The sequence below is a fragment of the Argopecten irradians genome, chromosome 2 (assembly GCF_041381155.1).
Source record: "Argopecten irradians isolate NY chromosome 2, Ai_NY, whole genome shotgun sequence".
NCBI classification, from domain to species: Eukaryota; Metazoa; Mollusca; class Bivalvia; order Pectinida; family Pectinidae; genus Argopecten; species Argopecten irradians.
In genome coordinates, this window is record NC_091135.1 from 3062171 (window position 1) to 3068647 (window position 6477).

General features: G+C 32.0%; 1 long non-coding RNA gene across 1 annotated transcript; it reads left to right on the top strand.

Annotated features, from left to right (window-relative positions):
• Positions 1-3316: 3316 nt before the first annotated feature.
• LOC138314148 (uncharacterized) lies at positions 3317-5163 on the top strand. Its single transcript, XR_011207341.1, has 3 exons — positions 3317-3455; positions 3828-3896; positions 4546-5163. It is a non-coding gene; the product is annotated as an uncharacterized lncRNA (long non-coding RNA).
• Positions 5164-6477: the final 1314 nt, after the last annotated feature.

Here is a 6477-nt window from a genome sequence, read left to right on the forward strand (position 1 = left end):
GATTCTAATAATACCATGATTCCCCCGGGTTATCGTTCTTATTCAGATTCTAATAATACCATGATTCCCCCGGGTTATCGTTCTTATTCAGATTCTAATAATACCATGATTCCCCCGGGTTATCGTTCTTATTCAGATTCTAATAATACCATGATTCCCAAGAGTCATCGTAGTTATATGTTATAGGTATATAATTACCATGATTTCCCCAAGTCATCATAGTCTCAATATCATGATTCACCCGGGTCATCGTGGTTATACAGACTCTATCAATAAAACGATTCGCCGGGGTCATCATAGTTATACAGACTCTATCAATAATACGATTCCCTGGGGTCATAGTTATACAGACTCTATCAATAAAACGATTCCCCCGGTCATCATAGTTATACAAACTCTTTCAATAAAACGATTCCCCCCGGTCATCATAGTTATACAGACTCTATCAATAAAACGATTCCCCCCGGTCATCATAGTTATACAGACTCTTTCAATAAAACGATTCCCCCCGATCATCATAGTTATAAAGACTCTATCAATAAAACGATTCCCCCCGGTCATCATAGTTATACAGACTCTTTCAATAAAACGATTCCCCCCGGTCATCATAGTTATACAGACTCTATCAATAATACGATTTCCCCGGGTCATCATACTTATACAGCCTCTTTCAATAATACGATTCCACCGGGTCATCATAGTTATACAGACTCTATCAATAAAACGATTCCTCGGGGTCATTATAGTTATACAGACTCTATCAATAAAATGATTCCCCAGGGTCATCAAAGTTATACAGACTCTATCAATAGAATGATTCCCCAGGGTCATCATAGTTATACAGACTCTTTCAATAAAACGATTCCCCCCGGTCATCATAGTTATACAGACTCTATCAATAATACGATTTCCCCGGGTCATCATAGTTATACAGACTCTATCAATAAAACGATTTCACCGGGTCATCATAGGTATACAGCCTCTTTCAATAAAACGATTCCCCGGGGTCATCATAGTTATACAGGCTCTATCAATAAAACGATTCCCCGGGGTCATCAAAGTTATACAGACTCTATCAATAGAATGATTCCCCAGGGTCATCATAGTTATACAGACTCTATCAATAAAACGATTCCCCGGGGTCATCATAGTTGTACAGTCTCTTTCAATAATACGATTCCCCAGGGTCATCATAGTTATACAGACTCTATCAATAAAACGATTCCACCGGGTCATCATAGGTATACAGCCTCTTTCAATAAAACGATTCCCGGGGTCATCATAGTTATACAGGCTCTATCAATAAAACGATTCCCCGGGGTCATCATAGTTATACAGACTCTATCAATAAAACGATTCCCCAGGGTCATCATAGTTATACAGATTCCATCAATAAAACGATTCCCCGGGGTCATCATAGTTGTACAGTCTCTTTCAATAATACGATTCCCCAGGGTCATCATAGTTATACAGACTCTATCAATATCACAATTCCCTCGGGGCATCATAGTCACACCATCATGCCCCCGGGTCATCGTAGCTATATACTTACTTAAATAATTCATCTATTATTATCATATTTTAAAATATATACTATTATGGAGATACTGACACACATTTTGATTATCTATATAAATAACTTTCTTTTCAGAATGTTACCATTGCACCACATCAAGCGATATCTGTATCTTTACTGCCACTACAGACATTACTCACAAACTTTTCAGATCTTTTAGAAAAAAAAATCAATACTGAACTACAAAAACAATTGATCTGGTATATATATATGAAATTAATTGCTTGCTTTTATAGACACCAAACAGACCCAGGGCAGTCTTTCAGACAGATGTACATGTACTTCCGCCAACTCACACTGATTTTCTTCACCCCAGTACATGCCATGGTATGTTAATTGAATTAAATTATATCTAATACCTTATATGGTGTATGGGAATGAGAGAGGGCAGTGAACTGAAGTAAAGTTGGGTTTAGGAAAGGTCGTATATATTATAATCACCATGTTGGATTCTTGTCTATTCTTTGAAGTGACATGCCAAGTGTCTTTATAGGAATATGATACATTATCTGTATACCCGTGTATATATATATCTGTATAGATTATGGGTAATAATATATAGCTGTGAAGCAATATAAGTTCTTTGATATTTACTCCCCGCATTCTTCGCTATAGTTTTTACAAAACATTGTTACATATCAGTCCCTTTATTATGAAAAAAAAGCAGGTACTCATATGTTAATTTTCACAAAAAAACAATTGTTATCGATAATTCTTTATCAATAAACTGGTGCACTTTTCAATCCCCCAATTGATGTTTATCTGAATTTTTTTTAATGAAACACAAGGAATTTTTAGAAAAAGTCTATATTACTTCTTATACAGTATTCATATGTTTCATATCTCTTTTTAATATTGAAATTTAACATTTTTTAGGATTAAGGCCAGATGCCAACCATGCATGTGCACGCCACCAAAGCAAAGGCAACATCAAGAGAAAACTCCAGTCAACAGGGTGCTAAATCCAGTCAACAGGGTGCTAAATGATGATGTGAGAGATGTAAGTTCATCTGTGAGAGATGTAAGATCATGAAGTTATGTACTTCATAATCATTTGTAATAAGTTTTGTGTACAGATACAATGTTATTAGTTATAGTAACAATAAAAGACTGTCTTCTTCAAAACATTAAATATTAGAATGATAAGTACTGAGTTTTAAAGATAGGAAAAGATCAAGCACCAAGAATATAACATGGCCTTGTTAGCTCACCTGGCATGAAGGCCAGTTAAAATCCTTCTTCTTTTGTAGGAATTAAAGAATCTCTTTCTAATTTGGTCCGAAACTTATATTATTTATTTTATTTCCTTGTTTTTAAAACATTGTAGAGTTGGAATAAACATATGCAATATAACAATGCAGACAGTGTTGGACAATCATTACTACATTTTGCATAGCAAAACAGTACATTGTATGATTATTTATGTAAATATGCCATTTCAGATCATCAGACATACTATTATTGAATGACAATGCATTCCTAATGAACATTTCAAAAACTTGCAAATGTTAATATAAGTTCACTTAAATTTGATATTAAATTATCTCGTCGCTTTACATTTGTCATTTGAACATTTGTCGAGTAAGTACCTAGATAAATGATTTTGTTTAGTCTTTACAAATAATTTTAAAGTCAAATGAGTTAATAATTTGATAATTTAATAATATGTAGTAAGATGTAGAGGATCTTTTAATATGTGAATATAGATTTTAATACTAATGTTATGTGAATATACAGTGTTCCAACGTATCCTGCATTGGAACCCGATATGGGGTAAAGTCTCTCTGTGAGGACCTAATGAAAGCCGAGAACAGATGCCGGAAGGTCTCTGCACAGCTGAAGAAGGCTAGAGATTAAATTCAGCAATTGAAGAACAATGGTATTATTAAAACATGCGATTTAAATGTCACCTTATAATAATCTTTAGTTGCATTTTTATGATCAAACCATGTAGTTGAACCAGACAAATCTTTGGCCATTTCCGAATTACTGAGATATCTTAATATAGGTGTCAGTAAAATTAAGACACTCACTTATACAGAATAGCCTAAAAACTGTTTCCCAAATTTCCTCTATTGCCTAGTGCAATACATGTACATGTTATGGATACTGAAGTCAATACCGTTTCCATAATGTAAAGTATAGATACCATTACCATGTGACATTCACTTAGAGTGATAACATTGAAGTATTATTTTTATGGTGTACATAGATACTTAAAATGTTAGTTATGACTATTTTGACTTCACAGATGAAAACACATACCAATGAAAATGCAGGTATGGAACTGTGATGTATACCATTAGTCAAGCATACCAAGGTATATGAAGTTAACTCTTCTGAAGCTTGATAATAATATTTTATTATGATTATGTTAAAGAGACAATTCACTCAGGCTAATTCTTTTACATAACCAAGAAGCCAAATATAGCATAAATGTATTGTTCTACATTTCTTATGAAATATATAACGTAAAACATTGACAAATTCCTCGACATTGTTAAGTATTTTAATTAATATCGTTCAAATATCAAATCGTTGATCAATACAATTAAGCAGGTACAATATGGACGCTGTACCCATACCCGAGTCAAAGGCACGCACGTTAAACAAATGAACTACATAACCACTGAGAAGGTGATAAAATGATTTTTAGGCAAGACAATTCACCTAACAAGGTAAACACACTACCGTCAGAGCGATTTGAGCAGTTCTGGACAAAAATTGCATTACTCTACGAGCAAGGGACAGGGTTCGGCATACAAGAAGTTTGACCACAATGTGTAATGGCGGACAGCGAGCGAGTTTGAACATTTCACACACATGTCACCATCATGGGCATTTCATGCATATCACAGTAAAACCGACTGATCTAATTTCCATTAGAACTAGTTTTTTCCGATATATGTACAAATTTTAATGTTCTCTTAGACTGAATTGTCCCTTTAATGTTTTTCTGCCTTTTGTAGATGATTGAGCATTTGCCACGTACCGGTGCATATGTGTACCCAAAACACGTCAAGATGGCACAAAAGAAAGTAAAGGGAACCCAAGTAGCGCGGTACGCTATATCGGTATTCTATACGAATGCAGAGTTGGTTGCTCTTGGGAACTTGTCTGGGGTCCACAGTAAGGAAGGTATGAACCCTACCATTGCAGGAGTAATTGTTGGTAAGTGAAAGAAAGAAATGTCTTTTTAGATATGCAGCAAAACAATATACATGTATAATGATATCACATTTTTCTAATCATCATTATAGCCTACAATCTAATATGACTGAGTATATGTATAGAGAAATTGCACTGATAAAAGAAACAAACATTAATAATACATAAATCGCTATGAACGGCAAAGCCTCAGTGGCAGAGGTGAAGTATTCTATGACAACGAAGATCCGTGTTCTGGTGAGCTTGGAGAGAAAGAAGACAGCAGATATATTCTGATGTATTTTATATGTATGTGAATATGAAGCATTTTTGATTTGTCAGACTATATTTACCATATTTTTGTTCTTATAATTATATATACAAAGTTTTCAACTTAAACTTTTAGTTTAAAATCCTTATGATTTACAAGTAAAGCTATATATAAAAATAGGAATGCATATCTGTCATATATATTATAGATAAAAGTTGTGTAGTATTAGTTATAGTAATTATATCAGATATTTTCTTTCTAAACAATTTAAAGTAAAAATAAAAAAGAATATTCATTTGACAAAAATGATTAAAAATAAATAAATAGAAAAATAAACATACATGTGTACTTTCACACAAGAAAAGCATTGACCAGTAAAATGTGCATAAATATAATTTTTGTTGAGAGCTGAATATATAGTAGGTGTTGCATAGTGACCATAAATGAATTTTATTTTAAAAGTGTATTTATATGTAATAGTAACTATTCAAGATTATCAAGTCATACATAATTATGTGTATACAGTGTACAATATATTGATGTAAAAAAACCTTTAAGAATATATTGATGTAAGAATGAAATTTAAGAGTGTAATTTAATCTAAGAATATATTGATGTAAGAATAAAATGTAAGAGTGTAAATTAAGAATGTATTTATGTAAGAATGAAATTGAGGAGTGTAATGTAAGAGTGCATCGATGTAAGAATGAATTTTAAAGATTATTTTACTGTTTCTGTAAGGTGATCTAGTAATAACAGTAACTAATTTTAAGTAAGTTAATTTTAAGAGAGTATGATTTTATTAAACTATTTTACATGATTTATTGAAATGATTAAATCTTACTTTTATTTTTATAAATATTTAATAGTTACTTTTCACGATTATTTATCAAATCATATTTAAATATATGCAATGTTTTAGTAAGAATGACTTTTAAAGATTATTTGTATGGTTCCGTATAAGGTCTCCTAATAGTAAATATTTCACATTTATTTTACACATTTGTCAAGCAAATTTTAAGAGGGTATGATTGTACAGTTAAATGTTACCTTTTCAGATTATTTAGTTAATGGTAATGGATTTCAGAAATGTGAATTCCAGTTATTCAAACATTCTCTATTTTTCTAACACTTTTGATTTTTTCTTAAAATAGATGTTTATGTATTTTATGACTGGCATATATATATCATAATTATAGTAAATTGTGAAATGCACAAAAAGTTGAACATTTACTGTTCATTTTAGATTTTTTTACTGTCATAATTAAGGGGTATTATGGTATACCTTTTTGTGCTTTTCTATGATTCAGTACTTGAATTAAGACTGGGCGAGTGTACCTTTTATGTGCCTATTTTCTGCCTTTGTAAAATTGTACCTAAATTGTGTTGTTTTTTTACTGTAATAAAATAACTGATTAGATGATCATGACATGTGTTGATTGTAATTCTTTTTTCTTTTTGGTGCCTTTTTAGTGCTAGGTTG